The sequence below is a fragment of the Stegostoma tigrinum genome, chromosome 16 (genome assembly GCF_030684315.1).
Source record: "Stegostoma tigrinum isolate sSteTig4 chromosome 16, sSteTig4.hap1, whole genome shotgun sequence".
Classification (NCBI taxonomy): Eukaryota; Metazoa; Chordata; class Chondrichthyes; order Orectolobiformes; family Stegostomatidae; genus Stegostoma; species Stegostoma tigrinum.
In genome coordinates, this window is record NC_081369.1 from 32989898 (window position 1) to 33014921 (window position 25024).

A 25024-nucleotide genomic window follows, 5' to 3' on the forward strand; every position below is an offset into this window, starting at 1 on the left:
AATGAAATGAGTTCTAAACATTGATTTGGAGGTCATACCATTTGCATTTTATCCAAAACAACAATTCCTGGTCCAATTTAACATTTATTTTAGTAACGTTTAAATGTTCCGATAAAGAAAAATAAAAACTCTCAAAAGAACAATCATGCTCCATATATTGCGATTTCCAAATTGATGCTGGCTGTCAAAAAATTTGCATCAGAAGTAAAATGAAGCTCAAGGAGACAGTGAGAAAACAGAGGTGACACTGTAAACAGGTGCACTCATTATTCATAAAGATTGTGGCAATATATTTAGATCTGTTAGAGTGATGGGAGGTCATGTTACAGGTAGGTAAGTTATCTATTTACATCATCTGACTGCTGAAGCCTGCTGCTTTTGTAGATCATTATTTAAAAATGCTGCTTGCATTAATGATTCTGCATACAAGTATAAGGGAACTGAGCTGTAGAAATAGTTGGCTTTTGCAAGCAAAAGCGACCATGTTTTATGTGCCAAAGAAGTTAATTGCAACTAATATATTGCTGATGTCATACATTTATTGTTTCTAAACTAATGAAGCCACAAAAGTAGTGTATATTGTTTTTTATGGACATCTCATTTGGTTGGTGTTCCTGAAAACAAACTATTTCCTCAGCTTGAGTCTCATGACAGCAATGTAAACTTCACTCTAAAATTTAAATCAAATTAAACATGCGTTGGTTGCATTTCTTCTGCTTTCGGATTTCTCCAGTTATTCTCTCTTCTCTTTTTTTATTCTTTTTTTAAAATTTTTTTTATTCATATCCTTAAAATTCAAGTCAACCCAATCTAACGTTCCTATATCAAACTTGTCATGTGGTGTCACATCTATGGTGAAGTAAAGCAACAGGCCCTGCCTAGTCCTTTGGTTAGAAATAGAGACACTGAAGGATTGTACGTGATTGCAGATAGATATTATCCAGGGTAAAGCAAGACATTGGGAAAACAGTCATTTCAGTATAGCTATTGTATTTTCTGTATCTGGAGAGATGCTTGCAACGTGCATCTTTGAAGCTCCTCCTTTCAACATTTTATTTCTGAAAATCTTTTACAGATTTAGGATCTACTGTAAGCACCAAATCCTTCCAGGAAAGTTGTGGCATGGTTGGAAAGCTAAAAAAGTACTCTTATTTCTGTTCTCCCAACATACCATAACCCAACCTCAAGTCAAACATCATCTATTGTTTCATGCTGAATTTTTCCACCAAAGATTATTGTCAGACCCTAAATTATGGCTTACATGTCAAGATCGGAAGCATTTGTGACAATTCTTTCCCAATTACTAACTATCTTATAAGAACTGGGCTGAGACCTTGCAAGCCAATTTAGTTAATCCTTATACAGAGGAATAACGTTGTAAACTATGCTATCTACAAAACCCCAAGTTCTTGCAAATATTTATATCTGAGAGGTTTCAGACTATTCACTGTATAACACTGGCCATCTCACATATTTCATGGATATTTCTGCAAATTGTTTGTCCATGCTGCAACAAGTCTTCGGTATTTTTTATTTTAGATTTTATTTTGCTCATTCTCAGATTTGGAATTCTCTGTGCCTGTTTTCTGTGTTTGTGTCTGTTACTACTTTGACAGCTTGTTAATATAATTAAATTACTGAAACCTTACTTCATTCAGGATTTTACCTAGGGAAAATTTTGTTGGAGTAAACAAAACTAATCAACAAATTCAGTTTACTCCATCAATCCAGTCAGATCGTACTGCTTTGCGCACAGTTTGTGTTGTGGGATATTGATAGCTACAAACAAAGGGACATGTGGAATAACAATTTAATTTTTAAAATGGTCAGGAAAATTGCCACTTAAATAAAATAGTGGTTTGTATAAGTCAGAAGCTTAAGGGTGATAGATTTCTGCTTCACAGATCACTGTTCTGGAGAAATGCAATAGAGCAGCAGTTGATAATTCATGTTGCTCCTTCATCAATGTGAAACTTAAATAGTAACACTCACTGTAGTCTTCGAACCACGTAATTTCCTGTGCTAGCTATTTCCAATTCTGAGTAGAACTTCTGAACTTGGAGATTATTTTTGTTGTGCCATCTCTTATATGATCATTCATACGTTCAATGTCAATTACCCCTTACCAAATTTGCCAGTTCTTTTAAATTATTGTAGCAGTGGAATATGGGTGGTTCTGGCAAGACTAGCATTTACTGCCCACCTCTGTTCACCTTTGAAAAAGCAGTGGTGAGCTGCTTGCAGAGCCACTGTGGTCCCAGTGGTGCAAGTACGTCCTGTGTGCCGTTATAGAACGAGTTCCAAGATTTGTGCACCGTGACTATGAAGACTTGGTGTGAACCCCATTTCACTGAAGCTTACAAAATGCTGGCAGCTGTGGAGATTTGTAACCTCTTCAGAGACAGCTTGAAGAAGGCTGCACGAGCAGACAGTCAGCATCTGAAAAAGAACTGAACATTCCAGAACCCTGCAGGGCAGATTTGATTTATTGCTGTGACATGTCATGTGTACCAAGATATATTTTGTTTGCAATCCAAGCAAATCATACCTCACATAAGGACATCGGGGTAGTAGAACAAAATGCAGAATATTGTGTTACAGCTACAGACAAGGTGTAGAGAAAGATTAACTCTATAATGAAAGAGCTTTTCAAAAGTCTTATAAAAAGGGGCAAGTAGCTTTTCTTGAATTTGTTGGTACGCGTCAGCAAACCTTTGTATCTTCTGCCCAAAAGAATAATGTGGAAGAGAGTATAACCAGGGTGGGAGGGGTCTTTGATTATGTTGGTTGCTTTCCTGAGACAGTGGGAAAAATAAACAGAGTCAACGGAAGGAAGGCTGGTTGTCATGAAAGTCTGCGCTGCATTCACAACTCTCTATAATTTCTTGCAGTATTGGCCGGAGTAATTCCCATATGAAGCTGTGATGCATCTAGATTGGATGCTTTTTATGGTGCATCTATAAATATGGATAAAAGTTATTGTGGACATACTGAAGTTCCTTAGCCTTCTGAGAGAGTAGAAGCATTGGTGTGCTTTCTTGACTGTAGTGTCAACATGTACGGATCAGGACAGATTGTTGAAGATATTTACTCATAGGGAACTTGAAGCTCTTAACCATCTCCACCTCAGCACCATTGATACAGACATGGGTGTATCCTCCATTCTGCTTTCCGAGGTCAATGAAGAAATTCTTTGCTTTGCTAACATTGAGGTAGAGATTATTCTCTTGACTCCATGCCACTAAGCTCTCTATCTCTTTTCTGTACTCTGTCTCATCATTGTTTAAGATCCAACCCATTACGGTGGTGTTAGCAGCAAACTTATGAATGGAGTTTGAGCAGAATCTGGCTGCACTGTCTTGAGTGTATAAGAAGTATGGTCATGGCTGAGTACGCAGCCTTGTGGGGAAATAATATTGAGGATTATTGTGGGGAAGATGTTGTCGCCTGTCCTTACTGATTGTGGTCTCTGGGTCAGAAGTCAAGGATCCTGTTGCAGGGGGGAAGCAGAGTCCTAGGACACAGAGGTTTGGAATCATCTGACAAAATTTACCAAGGCAGAATCTAAGTTGATGGTAGCAAGCATTTTAGCCCTGGCTACAGATAAACAGCATTAAGTGTTCACCAGAAACTCCATGGATCTGGGAAAACCACTCTTTTCTGATTTGCAGGATGTTGCAAGGGGGTTCTGGCTGAGTTCTCTGATGGGGATTCAGCTTTTTACAATTCATGTCAATGAGTTTACTAAATCTGCAGATGACATAAAGATAGGTAGGAAAGCATGTGATGCAGAAGATGTAAAGAGGTTATAGACCAATATAGATAGGTTGAGTGAGTGGGCAAAAATCGGGTAGATGAACTATAATGTGTGCAAATATGAAGTTGTTCACTTTGTCAGGAGGAAAAGGGCAGAAAATTACTTAAACAGAGAATGACTGCAGAATCCAAGGTGCAGAAAGATCCTGGTGTTCTGGTGTGAGTCAGAAAAAGTTAATATGCAGATACAAGACAAAATTAAGAAGGCTAATGGAATGCTATTGTTTATTATGAAAATAATTGAACACTGATGTAAGGATCTTCAATTACATAGGACACTTGTGAGACCACATCTTGAATGCTGTATGTAGCTTTGGTCCCCTTATTTAAGAAAATATGTAAATGCATGAAGGTAATTCCAAGGAGGTTTTCAGGATTGATACTGGAATGCAACCGTTATCTTATAAGGAAAGGTTGGACAGATAGGGTTTGTTTTCACTGGCATTTATCAGAATGAGAAGGGACTTGATTGAAGTTTATAAGACTCTGAATGGTCTTACAAGGTGGAAATGGAAATTATGGGTGAAAATTTCAAGCCCAACAATCATGGGGCAAAATTGAGTTAGTTGGAAGAATAGGATGAGATCTGCAGAAATTGGATCCCCTGTGTCGGGAGAAAGTAGTCCAATTCTGCAACTTTGTTTCGATAACCATTATTGCTTAAACTCAACTCATTGATTTGCAGTATCCAATTCCCTCACCCGCTGCATAGAAACTAGGTGGTGACAGTTCCCTAGATGAAATTCAGAGCGGGTACCTGGTGGCTCCACTTTGCTGCTTGCTCCTCCGGGCCTTCATCTTGGGCAGCAGCCACCAACTCCTCAGGGCAAGAGCAGCAACAGCTTGCACTGCCCAACCATAGACATTGGCATCGTGTGCCACACCCTCAGAACACATCTCTGACCCCAATTACAATGCAGCCTTAAATTAAATGCTGCAGATTAGAATACATCAGCACCTCCCAATACAGTACAAATACTCTGTTCGTGCTCACTTACCTGATGCCTACCAGGATGTTCATAACACCTCTGTTTTGCCTTGACTTGTCTTGCTACGTCATGTTGCATTTTGCCTTTCAGCCTGAATTTAAAAGCTCATGGTGCTTCTGCCTTGTCTTATCTTGCCGTTTAGCATCGACACAAATTGAGCAGCTTGTCATGGGCTGGACATGTTGTTGCACAGCATTATGCTATATCAATCTCACGTTGGTACCATGTTCCAGTTGTGTATGTGCACTGGATATGCTTCAAAGTCTAAGAGGAATAGTCCTCAGTCAGGTCAAGGGACACAGCCTTCAGTCTGAGGGTACCGTCACAGTAAGTCAAGGCCAGTGTCCACTCAGATTCAGGTGCTTGGATATAGTCAATTAGCTGATCAGAGTGGTCAGGATCAGGGAGTTACTATCACTACAGTCTGGCAGTGGGCCACAGTCAGGCTTGTATGTACAGTACAATCAGTCTGATGAGTCATCGTAACTCAATCCACAAATTTAACAAAGCTTAGTCAAGGGCTGGTCAGACATCAGTTGGGACTCTCTGCCCGAGTCAGTTCAGTGAGTAAGCCCTGTGTCCATCCACTAAAAAGTGAGGGAGTTTTCTCAGGCGCCAGTGCTGTTGTTGGATAACTGGGGAACTTAAGCGTTGGGATCGGAGGCAGCATGCTGTGAATCAAGGCAAAAATAATTGTGAAGGGGGCATCTCAGCTTAAAAGAGGGAATGTAGAAGGCTTATTGTGAAAGGGGTCCATCAATGATCAGCAGCGCCTTGGCTTCAGTGGAATGATTGTACACTACTATGTCTGCCATGATGATGTGGTATGCCTGCGGCTTAGAGGGTAAATTGGGGTGATAAACAGTTAAAATAATAAATAAAAACTGAAGAAACTGCAGATACTGGAAATCAGAAACAGAAATTGCTTGAAAAGCTCAGCAGGTCTGGTAGCATCTGTGGGGAAAAATCAGGGTTAACATTTTGGATCCAGTGACTTTTCCTCAAATGTAATAGTAGCTAGGAAAAGTTTTTTTATGCAAAGATAGGATGGTGAGAGAGGGTAAGAAGTAAATAATAGGTGGAGATAGAGTCTAAGGAGAGAGAAGAATGGTTGGACAAACAAAGGAGAGGATAACGATTAGCCTGGGAGAATGAATAACCATTGATGGGGCCTACTGGTGGCTATCAATGGATTGCATGCATTAGCAGACCATGTGATGACAAGGTCTGGTATGTCGGTGTTGGTGTAAGGGCATGGGAGAAGGTGCCTCAAGTCTTAAAATTATTGAACTTAATATTGAGTCCGGAAGGCTGTAGAGTTCCCAAGCATAAAGTGAGGTGCTGTTCTTGCAGCATTGCCTGACACTCCTGGCCATGTAACAAGGTGGTGTGTTGAAGATGCAGGCAACTGGAAGCTCAGGGACTCTTTTGCAGCTAGAACATAGGTATTCTGTGAAGTGGTCACCCAGCCTATATTTTGTTTCTCCAGTGTAGAGGTATTCTCTACATTGCACAGAGGGGTTCAAGAAGGCAGCTGACCACCACCTTCTCAAGTGCAACTAGGGATGGGGACAAATGTTGGCTGAGCCAGCATCAACGACATCCCATTAAAAAATGATTTAAAAGGAAGAAAATGTTCTGAAATAAGGCCTTCTTGGAGCAGTGAGATGAAAGAAAGCCTCTCACGTAAAGAAATAAATGAGCTGAAGCAGACTACAATAGAAGAAATGCCAAAGGTATACTTAAGGAAAATAGGTGATTCAGACATAGACTTTTAGCAAGAAGATATTTATAACAACGGACATCAGGGCCAAGTGTCATTACATTAGCGGATGGCATACCATGGTTGAAAAGAACACTATTTACAGTCAACAGTGGTGCAAATTCATGATACAGGAGGTGTAGCATTTCTGATTAAAACTATGATACAAGCAACATGCACTACAAAGAGAGGACACTGGTGAATAACTTTTTGCTTCACAATCAAGAGTTTTCACTTTTGAACATGAGTACGTGTTTTCATGATATTTTATTCAGAAAGCAGAAGCCAAATTAGTTAAAGTCAAGTATCAGCCAGTTATGGAAGAGATGAATAAGACACAGCCTGTCAGTGAAAAACAGGTCAAATAAAATTTTGGTAACTGAGCAACTGATCAAGGAGCAACTGGTAGGAAACTTCATAGAGCATCCAATTATTTTTGAGGAACCCAAACAGAAGACAGCATCAATTGAATTAGCTATGCTGGCATAAGAAATTAGTTTCATACAGTCTGCAAGATGGAAATCTGAGGTTATATAGGGTTAACAGAAACATTTTCCAATCCTATCAGATCAGTAGAGATTTCAGACTGCAAGAATCAGCAGAGACTTGGGGAAGATGGGGTATTAGTAAATTAAATATGGACACAGCTTACATGGTGGGAGAAGTTGTATAAGGTGTATAGGCCTGCCTGCAAATGCTGAGGGGTATGTTGAGTGTCATTCAACATGAAGATGTCACATATGCTCAGGCATTGAACAGCTTTGAATCTCAAAGGTGTAAGACCTAACAACAAGGCTGTCTTCAGAATTTCAATAACAGTGTCTATTAAATCTGTGTATCTTGTGCATAGTTGCAATCATCCAATAAACTACATCTTGTTTAAAGAGCCTTTTCTCGGTGGACTAACAAGTGGTTTTCTTCTACCTCAGTAGACTAAGTAGGCCCTGTGGTTCCCTACCAGGAAAGAAGGCAGCAGCAGCAAATCCATCAGATGCTTCTTACACCTTGATCAGCTATCGCGAGGATTCATTTTCTAACAGTGGACAGTCAGGAGGTGGGTCACCCATCGCAGAATTTAGAGTCTTTGAACTGCTTTTGTACTAATAGGTTATTTCAGGATCAGTAGTAATCCCAGCATGTTAATTGTGTGAGATATAGAGATGGTAATGTTGGTGAATGGTAAGTGACAGAATGGGGGTAGGTCATTGCCTGGAACTTGTGTGTCATGAATGCTCCTTGCTGATAATCAGCTCAAACATGATTGTTTACTTGTTCATGCCACATATGGGCATAGACTCTATTGCTTTCTGAGGAATTGTGAATTTTACTAAATGCTACCTAATCATCTTTTACCTTGTGATGGAGAAGGGATCAATGATGAAGCCAGTTGGGCCTAATATAATGACTGAGAAACTCCTGCAGCAAAATTTTAGAGTTGAGATGATTAAATTCTAACAATCACAAACACCCCCCTCTGACCCAGGTATAATTCCAGCTCTTGGAAAGCTTTACCCTTGATTTCGATTGACGTCAGCCTTACTCTGTTTAAATGCTACCTCTGAAATTCAGATGTTTTCTCCACATTTGCATAAGGTTCCAATCCAATCTTGAGCTGAATGCTCCAAGCTGAAGACAAATCGAGTGTTAGTGAGCTGGTTATTGTCGAGCAATTGTCGTTGTTGGTGACAACTTACATCACTTTGCTGATAATTCTGATAAAATTGATGGGATGTTTATTGGGGCAGATTGGATTGAAACTCGCTAAGATGTTAATGCATTTTATAGATTGGTATACATGTTACATTTTCTAAAAGTAGGCCACAGTAGCTGATATAACCTTATATCAATAGAATCTGCTATTTTTTTCAAAAACAATCACCTTTGTTTCGACTCCTGATCTCTGATTAGCTGCACTGCTCTATATTAATTCTGGTAGCTGTCAATTTACATAATTAAAATAGAGCAACATTCTGTATTTATGCTAAATATGTAGCACGTAGGTTGGAATGTGCCACAAGGCAGCCATGCATTTAAAGGTCGAGAAGAGGTAAACTAAGAAGCGACAGTTGTGTGGTTTATTAACATCATCTGAACTCTTTTTTGGATGTCATGGCTGTCAGCTCTCGATTACAGATTTTTGCTGTCAATTTGCATGATTTGAACTAAAGCAATTGTACTGTGTTATTTAAACTGTAATAAAGGGAATGGAATTTCAACTGTTTGTAATTTTTGAAGCAGATTACTGCCATCTGGAAAATTACAATGTAGCTATAAGACTTCTTTTTGCAGTATTTAACTGGTTTCCAAATTCCAATGGAGGTTTAACATAGCAGTAAATTGTTTTACCTTGCTGAACTAAGCAGACCAATTGAAGTGGATTCATTTCTGCAGTGTTCTGTCACAGTGTTATAAGTTTAACTTGGCTCAGAACTTAATATGAAGTTAGCAGATTAAAGATGTTAAAATTATTTTTGTCAATATGCAAGAGATTGTGCAAAATGAAAGAAGCGCACATTATGGAGGGATAATGCATGAATATCATATGTGTTTGTCCTTTTAAATGCCTTGTACAATGTTTGCTATGAATCCTTTTTGCGTTAAATCATAGCAAAGGATTATTCTGATAGGATACAAGTTGATCATTTACCAACATAAACCCACACAAGTCCAAGGCAGGGATGACCTAAACTAGTTTTTTGCCAGGCCCAAAGGAATAGTTCAGTCCCTCAGACTGCACATGTAAACACAAAAACAAGGATTCTGACCCTGACTCCCTCTTACCAGAAGGTGGACTCAACAGGAATACTATACCTGCTTTCACTACTCAGTTAAAATCGCAGTTGGGCCTTAATAACATAATTAGAGCCTGATCTTCTACTTAAGTCACCGTCACCTGAAAGTACGTTATAATTGTTGCTCATAGCATCAATTTGGCACCTTAGGAAGTGAGGCCCAGAGGAAGTTTTAACTGTTGACCAGCCTGATTTCCGCAGGCAGAAGTGAATCCATCTGTAATATATTGCACTTGCCGACCTGACCAGGGTTTGATTAAATAGCAATTGCCCGTGGAGTAAGTGACCGATACTGGACCTAAATAGCTTTTTGGGCTTTGGCGCTTTGCTGCTAGTTCAGAATTTATTTTATTTCACCATTCCTTTTGCCATTTGTTTCAGGTTATTAGTCTTTTGGCAATTCACTCGAACTCATTATTTTGTTTCAATTTGTATTTGCAAACAATGGGAATTTCCAATGCAGGTTACAGAGGAATAGTATACTATGTATGTGATAACATAGATTCTACCTGGTTTCAATCTTTTAAGGTGGTGAAGTCACCAAAATAAGCAGTCAGTCCTCTCTAAAATATGGTCAGTTTTACACTTTAGTCTTTGTTTTGTTTCTTCTCCCACTGATACTTGATGCCACATTCATTAGTAAATTTCAGACACCCCATTCCTGCTCACTGAGGCAGTAAATTTGGATCATTCCAACTAAAACCTGATTGGACCTTTTAACTTTCTGCCGGTGGTGATTTAAGTTGCTATGGATCAGCATTTGCACATTCCTGCCTGCATTTACTGTTGCATAACTGTTTAAATTGACATAATGGTCACATGCCAGAATATCATACCATTGTGTCTTATTTCACTGTGTTAAAGGAAAATGGAGCTTATTGTATATTGTAGCAGCGTAGTTGTTAAAGACCTATTGCCATATGTCCAATTGTTATAGTGAGCTGACTCCAAGGTCTTCTGGTCCTTGAGACGCAGTTAAATTTCAGAGGGTAGAATTGCCGAATTAGGGAGACAAAAAAAAGAACAGCAAGGGGGAAAGAAAGTTAGTAAGAGAAACAATAAATATGTTATACAATTGCAACAAACAAAACAACATAAAAATGAAGAAAAAAAGATAATTTAAAAATAACAGAACAGCTCAGAACTACAATGAAAGAAGTAAAATAAAATCAAACTGTAGAGCAAACTAGATGATGAAGAACCAGCAATCACAGTGAGCAGAGTATCTGAAAATAAACTCAACTAGAACATAAAGAAAGATGGAAGATGGAATAAATTTATTTTTAATTGCACAAAGGAGCCTCAGCCTAAAATCTCGCAATGGACTTTCACTTGAATTAAACTAGTAGTTTGCCAAATTTAATTGCTATTGCTGAGATATTAAGGGTGTTATCAGTCTCAATTACACACATGTAGAAAATGAAAATGGCTAGTGTAGTGGATCTTTGCAACGAAGTAATATGACCACAGCACTGAATTATGTTAATACATAGTTTATGAGTTCATATATGAAAAGCTTATATCCTAATTGCAAATAATTTAGTTGTTAAATGGCAGCATTTCAGTAGGAAATATGAAATATATTTCTTAGAGTTTTACCCAAACCACAATGAATTTTCCTGTACCCCATTATGATGGCAGGAAAGCCATTGATTCTGCACCCATTTATCATGGAACTATTAACACTAGAAAATACCAGGAGAATAGTTTAAGTTGCCTTTGAAAAAAAGTGGAAGGCCCAGTGTTGTCTCACATGAATGCAGACGCTCCAGTAATCGCCACCTCACACTTTCCTCTGTCCAAAACCATTCCTTCAGATTTTACCTCAAGCTGAAACCTAATAATACACTTGTCTGTAAATCTGCAGGCTCTTCACCTTCTCCACACCCCCTTACTCTATACTTTAATTGTAGCTTCTCTACTGTAGTATTGTACTGGATGTTTTTTTGCAACACCAAAATCTTTTTTCCTCGCTCTCCATGGTGCAATACTTATAGAAGCTCAAGTTTGACTAAAAAGATAAGTTTAGGTCCCAAAATTTCAACTTTCCTGCACCTCTGATGCTGCCTGGCTGCTGTGTTCCTCCAACTCCATATTGTGTTGTCTCTGACACCAGCATCTGCAGTTTTTGCTATCTCTACATTCTATTTTAACCTTCCTCCAGGGGAGAAGCTGTTTTGAAAATTGAGCCCTGAGATTGTGGAAACTTTTCACTTTTCAGTGTACTGCATCCTTCAGGCACACTGAAATATAGAAAATCTGGAATAGTGCTGGTAAGGGAATCTGCCTGTTATTTCCATACATTTGAACAGCAAATCAAATAGGTCTCCTGACTGCATCAAAAGAATAAATCATTATGGGAAGGCTACTGTGCAAGGAATATAAAAGGTCCATGCTTGCACCATCCACAACTTGGTAATAAGGAGAGAATGTGGTATAAGATGGATATAGAAATAATAAAAACGATTCTATTATCTTTAGTGGTTTGAGACCTGCCGCTGGCCATGCTCATCCCAGAAATTGCCAGCGATATTTGCTGTTGGGGGTTAGTACGGATGTGCTTGTCCTTCTTTTCCAGTTAGCTCCTATTGCCTCTGGTTATGTCCCATCTTTCTGCAAAAGAAAGGAAAATGTGACAGAGTGTATTGCCATCCATTTTATTCACATTATTGTTGCATAGCTGATGTTAAAGTCACTGAGATGTGGTTGTGAGGTTTACAGCCATGCCAAGTATTTGAAGATGTAGTTGAGCACATCAATGGGGGGCATTGTTTGATTGAGATTATTTGTAGGTGAGTGATCATTAAGAATTACCTGAGTCTTCTGTAAAGTTAGAAGGATATAGCATTTGAAGAGACTTTCCCTGACCTTAACAGTCATGTGTTGTCATCAAACTTCTTGGAGCACTCCATCTGGATCCTTGAGCCTTGACATTGACCTCAATGGCTATCTGATCCATTTTTTTACATTGTGTCAAGAATTCTTTCTGGCTACCAGTGAATAATGAACATGTCCTTAGCTTTCTAAGTCCTCCATCAGGGCATCCAGTTCACTATTGGATACCATGGAGGCTGATCCTCCAATATTGGAACTTCATTTACTGATTCCTAGTTCAGATTTACTTCTCACGAGCAACTACCCTAGCTACAATGAGGAGAGAAGTTAACTTTAAGCTGTGCTTATAAGCCTAACGTCGTACTTGCTATTTGTCATATTATGCATCAAATCAATATAAAACATGGTTAACATGATTTTGAAATCATTGAAATGATCAGGTAAATTAGTAATCTGCTGCATGGCAATCCAGGAGAACAGGTTAATTGTAAATCAGAATCCCTGTCCTCATTTTTAATGTCTCTCAAATTTAGCCCTTGTGAAGATTGAAGGAGGGAAGGGAACGACCCAAAAGCCATCATAAAAATAATTATGTGAAAATCTTGAACTAAGAAGATACATAACAAATATTTTGGCTTTCTCATGAAGATAGCAATAAGAAGACCATTAAGAGTAGAAGAGAGTAATTCTAGTGGCTGGTCTAATAAATGTAATTTTAGCAGTAAACAAATCAGTGGGACCATATGCTGATAAATCACCAAGTCCAAATGGTTTAGATTCCAGAATATTGAAGAAACATAGTGATGAATACCAAATATTTGCCATATTATTCAAACTTCTTTTGAAACAAGAATTGCAAAGTTATACAACTTTTGAAAAAGGTTGAAAACATCAAGCCTGGTGACAATGGATCAGTTAATCTAAATTGGTAATTATAAAACTGCTAGAGACCATAATAATTGAAAGCATTTGAAAGCATCAGAAAGGTTCAAGCTCATCAGTGACATCACACAGATTTATAAAAAGTAGGTCATGTTTAACTAATCTAGTCATGAAATTCTTTAGTGTAGCTATGAAATATATGGACAAAACAAATGCAGCAAATCTGAATATTTCAGATTCCCTGAAAGTAAAGTGATAAGGATTATGGGGAGAATTTCCCCTATTTTCCCCCATTGTAAGATTTGGAAACAGTGGGGCAGCTGTAAAATTCCAAAATGGGGCTTTCCAGTCGTCTCTGTCCACCCTGACTATTGTACAATTTTATGGTGGGGTGAAGAAAGACAATCTGCTCACCCTTGCCCAAGTTAAGGTCCTTAAATGGCCAATTAAGACAAATTAAAGATCATTTTCCAACCAGCCTTAATCTTTAGGCTGGCAGAAAGAGTTCAGGGCCAGGGGAAAGCCCAGAAGTTACCCTGCTTAGGCTTCAGGTTGGCCATCATTGCCAATAGCCTTATTTCAACCTTGGAAGAATATGGGTGTCAGTCTTGAGGTTTTCACCCTGTGGATCTCCCTGATGAAATTATTGCAGGACAAAATCAGTTAGGGAGGACAGAGAGTGTGCTAAATGGAGTTCAAATGTAAAGTTTCAGGGCTCAGAGATAGAGCAATAAAAAATTCCCTAAATGATAAAACTGTCAACACATTGGCTTGAAATGATTTCAGAATGCAACAGTGCTGATTTCCCAAAGTAGTATTGGTGATGGAAGTGGCTCTAAAAGAGTAAATGTTCTTAAATATTGAAATGAAATTTCAATGCTAAGAATCTGTACTGTACAATAATTACATCATGGAAACTGTATCCCTACAGAAAATTTATTTGATGATGTTACGAGGTATGTGTTCAGAAACTTGACAAAGATAGACTTTATTCATTGGAGCTAAGAAGGCTAAGTGAGAGTAATAGATGCATTCAACATTAAAACAATTGCAGGGCAAAAAATGAGAACTTGTTTCAACTAGCAACAGCCGAAATAATAAGAGGCACATATTTAGAATGAAAACTAGACTCATGAAAGGGAAGGTTTGCAGAATTTGTTCATACTGAGCATTATTTAAGTTATAAGTAAACTCCATGCCAGATATGCTGAACTCTGCATCTCAATTCTCAGTGTGTATCCCTGCAGAAGGAGCACGTTAGTATGTACATGATCCTATAGATGCCAAGGGCACCAATCTGCTTCCATAGGCTGCATCTGCATCCTGGGAAACAGCATCTGGTTTGGTTCTATCTGGAGGACAAAAAAAAATGAAGTCTTGAAATGATAATGGGAATTGCAGATGCTGGAGAGTCCAAGATAACAAAGTGCGAAGCTGGATGAACACAGCAGGCCAAGCAGCATCTCAGGAGCACAAAAGCTAACATTTCGGGCCTAGACCCTTCATCAGATAGGGGGATGGGGTGAGGGTTCTGGAATAAATAGGGAGAGAGGGGGAGGCGGACCGAAGATGGAGAGAAAAGAAGATAGGTGGAGAGGAGAGTATAGGTGGGGAGGTAGGGAGGGGATAGGTCAGTCCAGGGAAGACGGACAGGTCAAGGAGGTGGGATGAGGTTAGTAGGTAGGAAATGGAGGTGCAGCTTGAGGTGGGAGGATGGGATGGGTGAGAGGAAGAACAGGTAAGGGAGGCAGAGACAGGCTGGGCTGGTTTTGGGATGCAGTGGGTGGAGGGGAAGAGCCGGTCTGGTTGTGTGGTGCAGTGGGGGAAGGGGACGAACTGGGCTGGTTTTGGGATGCGGTGGTGGAAATGGAGATTTTGAAGCTGGTGAAGTCCACATTGATTCCATTGGGCTACAGGATTCCCAAGCGAAATATGAGTTGCTGTTCCTGCAACCTTCGGGTGGCATCATTGTGGCACTGCAGGAGGCCCATGATGGACATGTCATCTAAAGAATGGGAGGGGGAGTTGAAATGGTTTGCGACTGGGAGGTGCAGTTGTTTATTGCGAACCGAGCGGAGGTGTTCTGCAAAGCGGTCCCCAAGCCTCTGCTTGGTTTCCCCAATGTAGAGGAAGCCACACCGGGTACAATGGATGCAGTGTACCACATTGGCAGATGTGCAGGTGAACCTCTGCTTAATATGGAAAGTCATCTTGTAATTGATGTCCATTTCAAGCCCACCGACTCCCACAGATACTTAGAATACACCTCCTCCCACCCACCCTCCTGCAAAAATTCCATCCCCTATTCCCAATTCCTCTGCCTCCGCCGCATCTGCTCCCACGATGAGGCATTCCACTCCCGCACATCCCAGATGTCCGAGTTCTTCAAGGACTGCAACTTTCCCCCCACAGTGGTCGAGAACGCCCTTGACCGCGTCTCCCGCAACACATCCCTCACACCCCGCCCCTGCGACAACCACCCAAAGAGGATCCCCCTCATTCTCACACACCACCCCACCAACCTCCGGATACAACGCATCATCCTCCGACACTTCCGCCATCTACAATCCGACCCCACCACCCAAGACATTTTTCCATCCTCACCCTTGTCTGCTTTCCGGAGAGACCACTCTCTCCGTGACTCCCTTGTTCGCTCCACACTGCCCTCCAACCCCACCACATCTGGCACCTTCCCCTGCAACCGCAGGAAATGCCACATTTGCCCCTACACCTCCTCCCTCACCCCTATCCCAGGCCCCAAGATGACTTTCCATAATAAGCAGAGGTTTACCTGCACATCTGCCAATGTGGTATACTGCATCGATTGTACCTGGTGTGGCTTCCTCTACATTGAAACCAAGCGGAGGCTTGGGGACCGCTTTGCAGAACACCTCCGCTCGGTTCGCAATAAACAACTGCACCTCCCAGTCGCAAACCATTTCCACTCCCCCTCCCATTCTTTAGATGACATGTCCATCCTGGGCCTCCTGCAGTGCCTCAATGATGCCACCCGAAGGTTGCAGGAACAGCAACTCATATTCCGCTTGGGAACCCTGCAGCCCAATGGAATCAATGTGGACTTCACCAGCTTCAAAATCTCCCCTTCCCCCACCGCATCCCAAAACCAGCCCAGTTCATCCCCTCCCCCCACTGCACCCCACAACCAGCCCAGCTCTTCCCCTCCCACCCACTGCATCCCAAAACCAGCCCAGCCTGTCTCTGCCTCCCTTACCTGTTCTTCCTCTCACCCATCCCTTCCTCCCACCCCAAGCCGCACCTCCATTTCTTACCTACTAACTCATCCCGCCTCCTTGACCTGTCCGTCTTCCCTGGACTGACCTATCCCCTCCCTACTTCCCCACCTATACTCTCCTCTCCACCTATCTTCTTTTCTCTCCATCCTCGGTCCGCCTCCCCTGCTTTCCCTAATTATTCCAGAACCCTCACCCCATCCTCCTCTGTGATGAAGGCCCTAGGCCCGAAACATCAGCTTTTGTGCTCCTGAGATGCTGCTTGGCCTGCTGTGTTCATCCAGCTTCACACTTTATTATCTAAGTCTAGAAATGATCCCCTTATAAAAGATATTATTTAAATGTTTCTTTAAGAAGCTGTTTTTCTTAAAGGATCTCAGCCATTATACTTAACTGGACCCCAGATGGAGTCCCTTGTTTATTTTATCCATCATTTGGTCTGTCCCTGTGAAACAGGGATAGAAAAATCATACAGAAGCTCCATTATAACATCAGGATGGTGACTAATTTCTGTAACACCCCTACAAGAATTATGGTGTGGTTGTGCCAAAATTATCACAGACCTTTAATGCCTTTTTGCTCATGAGTTATTGTGTGTTGTTTACAACAGTGGAACAACAAATTATAAAACAACCATACTGGATCATGTTATACTGGTTTGTCACTTATCAGGTGAAATATTTTTTATTGGTTTTAAACAGTAACATTAAAATTGGCAATTAGGATACTGCTTGACTGCTTGCAAAATGCCTTCTTAGTATAATTAAAGGTGTCTGGGGCAAATACATTATCATATTAAATAAATGTGCATGTGGTGCATTTTAGGACATCCAAAACATCAAAAACAAAATTAAATTATATGATTTGTGTCTATAATATTTCTTCAATCAGTTTCTTGCAAATCCAGACAATATTCAAGAAAATATCTTGTCTATGTGGTCAATGATTGCTCTGCCACATCTAGCCTCTAACATTTTTTCCTTTTTTATCAATGCTAATATAGAATCTTTGAATTATCTTCTCTTGCTCCTTGTAAACTCTAGGCATACTGCCTAATCTGCCTCTCTTTGTCACTGAATATATAGTATTGGATTCAATACTTGTCATACTGCTTCTTGGAACTCATCGGTTATCTCAAAAATGGGGGATTTTTTTCTATGTTGAACAAATTAAGTGATATTTGGGGATGCAACTGGCCAGTGGCAGTTAATTACCAGGAAGTTTTGGTCCCTCAGAAGCAAACAACTCTCAACTGTCTTCACTAAAAATTGTCTTCAGATTCCTAGACTTAGCTGAGCAAGGCAAGTCGAGGGCTCGCAGGGAATGGTCACTGGCCAGCAGGTGGAGAGAGGACAGAGATAATGGGAACTGCAGATGCTGGAGATTCCAAGATAATAAAATGTGAGGCTGGATGAACACAGCAGGCCAAGATGCTGCTTGGCCTGCTGTGTTCATCCAGCCTCACATTTTATTATCTTGAGCTTTTGTGCTCCTGAGATGCTGCTTGGCCTGCTGTGTTCATCCAGCCTCACATTTTATTATCTTAGGTGGAGAGAGGAGGCTTGGTGCTCAGATGGAAAGGATAGGCATTCCTCTCAGTAGAAATCCTGCATTTCTCAATGCTGCTGCCCTCGATCAAGCATTAAGTGTCTCTGAGTGTCCCCAGTGGGGGTTGCTGACTGGCCTTCAGGAGACGCAGGAAACAGCTCCAAGTTCAGGAGAATCTAGGGACAACAATTAAATTCTGGTGGGATCAGGGATAATAACCTTTAAATGGCTCAGTTGTGAATCTAATTAACCATAGAGTAGGTTTATCATATCAGGCCATTTCTGCCCTTGACTTACTGGGGGCCAGTTTTTGCACCAGTGGGTTTGAGATTTTATGGTCCTGCCAACAAGATTGCTGTATTTAGCTCCACTACATCCAACCTGTGCTGCTTTGAGTTGTTTTCAATCAGGCTTTTTTCTGGTCAAATTCTGAGAAATTTATATTTGTCTGTTGCAGAATACAAATGAACTAGCAATGAGAAAGTAAAGTGAATCTTAAAGAACTTACTTAAATCTCTTTGCATCATCGTACCTTATATCTGTAAACTTCGGCATTCCTAAGTTGCAGTAAGTGTTGCTCTTCCAGCAGGATTGGGCTTACTGACCTATAATGACTTCCAATATTACCAATGTCTCAAATCTTAAATTTCCATTCTCACATTACGATCAATTTGTGGGTCTGTCTATCACTGTAATTGCCTATAGCCTGTGAGGACTCTGCATTTTTCCAACCCTGGCATGTTAAGTATTTGTCATTGGAGGCTATGCTGTTAACTGTCTAAGGTCTCAGTCTCAAATTCTTTCCCTAAACCTCTCCACATATACACTTGTCTTCCATAAGAGACACTAAACTCTTCGAACTTCTTTTAGTAACCTACCCTAATATCTGAGAATTTAACTTGGTGTGAATTTCTATCTGCTTTCATTATTCTGAAATGGCTTGAGACATCTGCTATATTAAAATTGGTGTACAAGTACCAAGTGAATTGTTGTTACTATTTACTGTGAATCTACCTCCTGTGCTATGGTTAGAACTCTGTAACCAGTTGTTGAATGGGTATTGAAATGAATGGTGGAACACATTCTAACTTCTTGCTGTTTTTCTACAATGCTGTTTGACCTGATAAAGGCTGGAACATCACTGTTTCCAACAAAGTTCTAGTTTAAATACATGTATCAATAAGATATTATTGTAATACTGGTCACATTGCAGTATCACAATGAGATATTCTTCTTGTTGATTATTTGCTATCAATGATATTTTTCTTTAAAATGATTAAAAAGTTTTTAACCATAGCACTTTCCAATAAAATGCAGATTTTATTAAAATTAGATTAGTGTTGGACAGTATACCTTATGGTGAAGGCAAAAAAGGGTTATAGTTCTTATTTATTTATTTGTGCTTTGCCAGTGTTGGCAAAAAAAGTATGCCAGACTTCCTTAAAGAGAATGATAAGTGTGCATTCATCTGTAGATACTACCTTATGCAGTGATACTTTGCATTATAATCAATTCACAGTGAAGTCAGCTTTTGCAACACTAATTATTACTGCAATGTAAATGAGGTAAGAATTCAAATAAAGGGACAGAATGTTTTGCTATGGCTTGCCAACTGCATCTCCTCCTGATTGCATTCAGTAGACAGACTAGTTTATTGATATTTCTTTATATTGCATAAGTCATTAATTTTTCTCAAAGGTCCCAAACAACACAATAGATTACCCATTATTAGCAAGATGAGGTCTTACAGTATGTGTGGGTCGCTACGAATTAAGTACTTCAGCTTTGGAATGAGCAGACAACTGAATGCAAGCAATCAAACTTATTTTTGTCCTCTGACAAAATATCACTGGTAGGCATGACACAACATAATTAATTCCAAATAAGTAATGATAAATCAGTACAAAAAAGAAATAGCTTCACAAAAATGCATTGAGTGTTCCATAAATAATCAAGGACATAATGTCCTCTAGAAGAATCAGTTTCAGTCTTTTGCCCTCAGATTTTTATAAATAAGATGCTTTAAAGTGTTGTAGTAGAAAACAAAGGGTAATTGTTTTTTTTCCCAGATGTTGCTTTTGCACAACAAGCAGGATACAATTTTCCCACAGAGCTGATGAGCCCAATCAGTGAAATGATTAAAAATTGATTTTGTCCCTGTAATTACAGTATGTAAAGTACTTAGCCTGGATTGCAAAGGAAGTGATTTTCTAATTACGTATGTACTCTGGTGTCTAATGATTGTTTTTTTCAAGGTAATGAAGAGAGAGCCCTAACGACTCCTTGGTGTTCTGTTATTTGCAAAGTCCATTGTTTGGGTAAGCGAGAGCAGAAAAAAAGTGCTTAAATGTAATGCACAGCACTAAGGAATGGAGATGAACTTATTTTGAATATCTTTAAGAGATACTGTATATGACTCTTGTAGTAAATGCAATCTTCTTCATGGTTAACTCTCAGCAGTTTATTTGAATTCATGTTGTACAATCTGAAAAAGTGGTGACACACCCTGTAAAATACAATACATATATTGGGAGGGGCAAGATCCATCATTGATGTTCATATTATAGTATTTTGGAGCCAGTTAACTATGAGTAAAGTTTCTACAATGCTGTCTTCACTGCTTGCTAGATGTATTTAAGATTTCTGACTGAATGAATTTGAGAACCCGACTGCTTTCTTTTTTTTAATGGCAGAAAATTGCAGTCTTCAATTTGTGAACTTGTGCAGTAACATTTCAGATACCAAGAAAGGGCATAAGCTTTTGCATCTCAAGTTTTGTTGAAATCTATACTTGTTAAAAATTGGCTAGTCGATCAAGAACAACAAATCTTTCATCTTTTTATGGTGAATTTGAAAATATGCTTAATTAGCAAATCTGATACTTGTGCATTGTTGCTTTTGTACTTAAAAGTGATATGAGCTGGCAGGTGTATGAGCCCCATTGCCATCATTGTATATTTTAAATCTTGAAGCTATGCTGGGATGATATTAATTTTTATGTCTGTAGCAGGTTTCCATTCATAATGCTGGAAAATATCTGCTCAATGCTTACAGCTTTAGCTTCCAGTTTGTTTACTTTCCTCTGAGACCACACCCGATTTAACTCATCAAGCAAAGTGAACATTAGTAGTAAACAGATACACATAATGAAAAGTGGAAACATTGAATACTGTAATGGTGATTGTTCATGCTTCTCTTCTCATTTGATGGCAACTTGTATTTATGTCGCACCTATGATGTCGGAAAATATCTCATGAAGCACAATCAAAAAAATTTGAGACAAGGCCAAGAAGGAGATATCGGAATGATTCATTAAAAGCTTGGTTAAAGTGAATGTTTTAATGAGTGTCACAAAGGAAAACTAAATGATGAGGCAGAAATGCTTAGGGATAGAATTTCAGAGCAGAGAAATCTGTAGGCATGATGTCCAATAGTGGGGCAAAGAAAATGAAAGGTGCACAAGATGCCAGATTTGAGGGAACACAGACTTCCAGAGGGTTGTAGAGCAGTAGATGGATAGAAATATATAGGGCTAAGACAATGGAAAGTTTTGAACATAAAAATTAAAATAATAAAATTAGGTTGTTGGTGGACTTCGAGCTGAGGAAGGTCTGCAAACACAGGGCTGTTTTGTGACTGAGTTAAGACATGGACAGCAGAGTTTTTTGTATGGCATTCAAATTTGTAGGAGGTTGTTAGTGGGATACTGATGATGAGAACATGGAATAGTTGAGTCTCAAAGTAACAACATCATAGTTGTGTTTTTTTTAGCAGCAAATAGACTGCAAAAGTGGCAAGGGGAGTAGCAATGGTGCTGAAGTGGAAGCATACAGTCTTTGAGTTGTTGAGAATTTACGAACAGAAGTTTAGTTTTGGGCCAGTGGGATGCCAAGTCTGAAAACAGTTCGATTGACCTGAGACAGAGGTCATTGTGTAAGGGAGAAATGGTTGAAATGGAAAGAAGTTTGCAGAAAGGACTGAAGGCAGTAGCTTTGTGGTCTTAATGTTTAATTGGAGGAGAGCCAGCTCATTCAAAAGTGGATATTAGACAAGGAAGCTGACAACACAGACACAGTGGAGGAGTAGTGAAAAGTGGTGAAGAGATGGAATTGAGTTTCGTCAGCACAAATAAGGAATCTGGCTTTTGAATTCAAATAATATTCATGAAGGGAAGCTTTAAAAATATTTTAAAAATAAGAAAAGGTCAACACCAGATCTTTGGGTATAAAGAGAAGAAATTGTAGGACTCAATTGTTATGGTTGATAGATCAGAGCGGAATCAGAGATAAGAAGTTTCATTTAGATGGACTACAGAAGAGAGGCATTGAGAAGGCTGGTCAAATCTATGAAAGACTGAAGATGGATGAAGATAAAGGATGTCAGATAGCCTACCCTAGTTTGCTGTAACAGAAGATGTTATTCAATGTGACAGTGCAGTAGGGTATGGAAACTTAACTGAAGATGTCAATATAGAGTGGCAGAAGAGGTAGTTGTGGATTTGAGAGGTGGCAGCACATCTAAGCATTGGATCATGTTCTTATTTAGGAATATTCACAATGAAAGAAAAAGCAAAGCAGCTTGCTTCTAAATGGTTTAACAAAAGCCAGGGCGCCTGCGAGGCACTGCGTGCACGGCTCTAGAATGACCGGAGTCCGTAACCCCCATTTATGTTACCTATACTGATGTTAGCTCATGCTGTAAGTTATACAATGCTTTCCCTATTTCTGTGGTGCTGTGAATCTATCCTGCTTTCAAGTAGTCTATCGTATGAGATCCCTTTAAAATCACAGGTTGTATGATTGGTGACGTCATCACAATACTCATTTACTACACTGGCACATTTCTGTCGATCAACAGTTATTGTTATGCAGTCAACTGGTAATATCCTTTAGAAAGTTGCAACAACATTTTTCAAAGTAAGTTATTACTACTGAAGTATGTCTATTTTGATGTGAATGTAGGATAAATGTACAATGTTATGTTGCCTTAAGCACTTTGGATGCCCAACCAGAAGAGCAATAGAAATGGGGTGAATGACCAGACTCCTTCAGCTGAAAGAGTGCTATCATGATGATACCATCAGTTTATGTATATGTGGCATCAACAAATATTGACATTTGTACTAAGATTTCATTGGAATCAAATCTTGCCTGTCAAGCCCTGGCATTATGGTGATTAAGGTTCTATTCTATACTTTAAGATGCACTTCTTAGCAATTTGTTCAGGGAACTGTCCTACTGGTGTTCGTAGAGATCCAGTAATCAGCCAGATTCACTCTCTAATTATGTCTGTATAAAAGAATATAACAAACTGAGGAAAAAGTTGAACAATATTAAAGAAACATTAAAAATAAAAAAAGTCTTGGACTTACTTCTGGTTATTGATTGCCAGCTCAAGGGTTTTCTTTCCTTTTTAGATGCCAGCTAAACCTTCTGGTTTTGGCTCCAAATATTATAACACCTCTGTAATGGTGTAATGGTTTACTGCTATAGCAGTCAGTATTGTGTAATATTTTAGACTTTAGTCCTTAATTTTCTAAATATTAGTTAAAATTGAAGTCTTTGCATTATTCTTGCCATCAAGCATAAAATTCCTTTGTATCACACAATGGATAGGAAAGAGAACACATCATTTATATACTGCAAAATTCCTTTTCATAGTTGTTGTCAATGCCTTTAGCAGAGTGATGATTAATGGGATCTAATAATACTCCAGTACTGTATCTCTGTAACAGCTTTAGCTAAATGTGCTCCAACAACCTATTCAAATTTCACAAATATGTTCTAATAGTTTCTTATGACATTTGGAAATCGTGGTCTGGATGATTTTATTATTTCTAAACAGAAGACACTGTTAGATATGATAGTTTTCTAAATTTAAAATAATTTTTTGATGTTTCGATTTTGTTGCCTATTGTAAAAAAAAACTTTTGGCCAACTTTTTGTTTCATTTTCCATCTGATTAGGAATAAAACCAAAAATGCATCATTCCTTATTGTTAGCATTCCAACTCTGTTATCTGGATTCTCACAGTTAAGGGCTGTGAAGCATTCTCACAGCTTCTTCAAAATGTCTGGTTGACAAAAGGAAGGTTTTTCTTCATTAATTCTTTTAATTACAAATAATATTGTAAAGGCAGTACGGATCATGGTGGAGGTTATGGGGAGTATGGAGTGCTGGACTTGATTTCAAGTTGCCTATTTCTTGAAGTGTGTGACATATCACCCATTATGTGATCTTTTCACTCACATGCTCCGTAAAGCACACCGATACAGTCTGTCTCTCATCATTTCTCCTTCAATTTTTATGTCCATGCACTGACTAGCATTAGCTATGTTTCAGGTACAGGATATGACTTGCTCTAGGTACAAAAATACCTTAGTAAGATTATTTACACCTGTTGCAGGAGAGGGTGGGGGTGGTATAACATGAGGGTGGATAAGTTAAATTGGTTTTCCATAGAAGAAAATTTTAATTGTAAGACTTGTTCATATTATCAATAGTCATCCCAGTTGTTCTGGGGCTGTTGCACAGCCTAATTTTCACCGTGTATTCTGACATAGATTTTTATGAACTGCATTTCCTTCATTCCCAGGATTGCTTGATTTGTAAAGTTAGCACGTGACAGAATTTTTGCAGAAACTATTGTTCCAAATTTGAATCTCCTCCATTACCTAGTTTCAAGAAAGGTGACATTAGGAGCTTTGCAATAGGTCACACTCAACTGAGTTGGAGATCAAACAAAAAGGAATTCATAATTCCTACATCTGTCAGCTGTTAACTGACTTCTACTGGAGAGCATGTGGGTCAATATCATGTCAACATTGGGATTGACACTGAAGCCCTCTATAGTCAAATAACTTGCTCATAACACATTAAGCTCACACTTGGAGTTTGAACAGCTTGGTTTGGTCCTGCATTGCCCCTGGAACTCATAGAAAATTACCTGATCAAGAATGAATGCCTTCAGAAGATGAAAAAAGAAGTAAGTTGGCAAAAAGAAAGCGTGAGCTTAAATGCCTCAAAAGGGTCCAATAAGAGGGAGTAATGATGCCAACTGCAGTGTCCTTTCTGCCAGTCTTGCTGAGATCAACTAATTCAGCACAGACCAACAAGCAAACCTTGAAGCTTTTGGCCTTTATGACATAGT

The 25024-nt window shown here is 39.3% G+C and overlaps 1 protein-coding gene across 10 annotated transcripts in view; it reads left to right on the forward strand.

The window, feature by feature from the left end:
* Positions 1–25024, forward strand: part of znf536 (zinc finger protein 536) — a 567201-nt gene that overhangs the window by 70927 nt on the left and 471250 nt on the right. Inside the window, exon 4 of one of the 10 annotated variants that reach the window (XM_059651688.1) lies at positions 7497–7621. The exons of the other annotated variants lie outside the window; for them this stretch is intronic. The gene's annotated coding sequence lies outside the window, so the exon portion shown is untranslated. The remainder of the gene's footprint in view (positions 1–7496; positions 7622–25024) is intronic. 10 annotated transcript variants of the gene reach the window in all.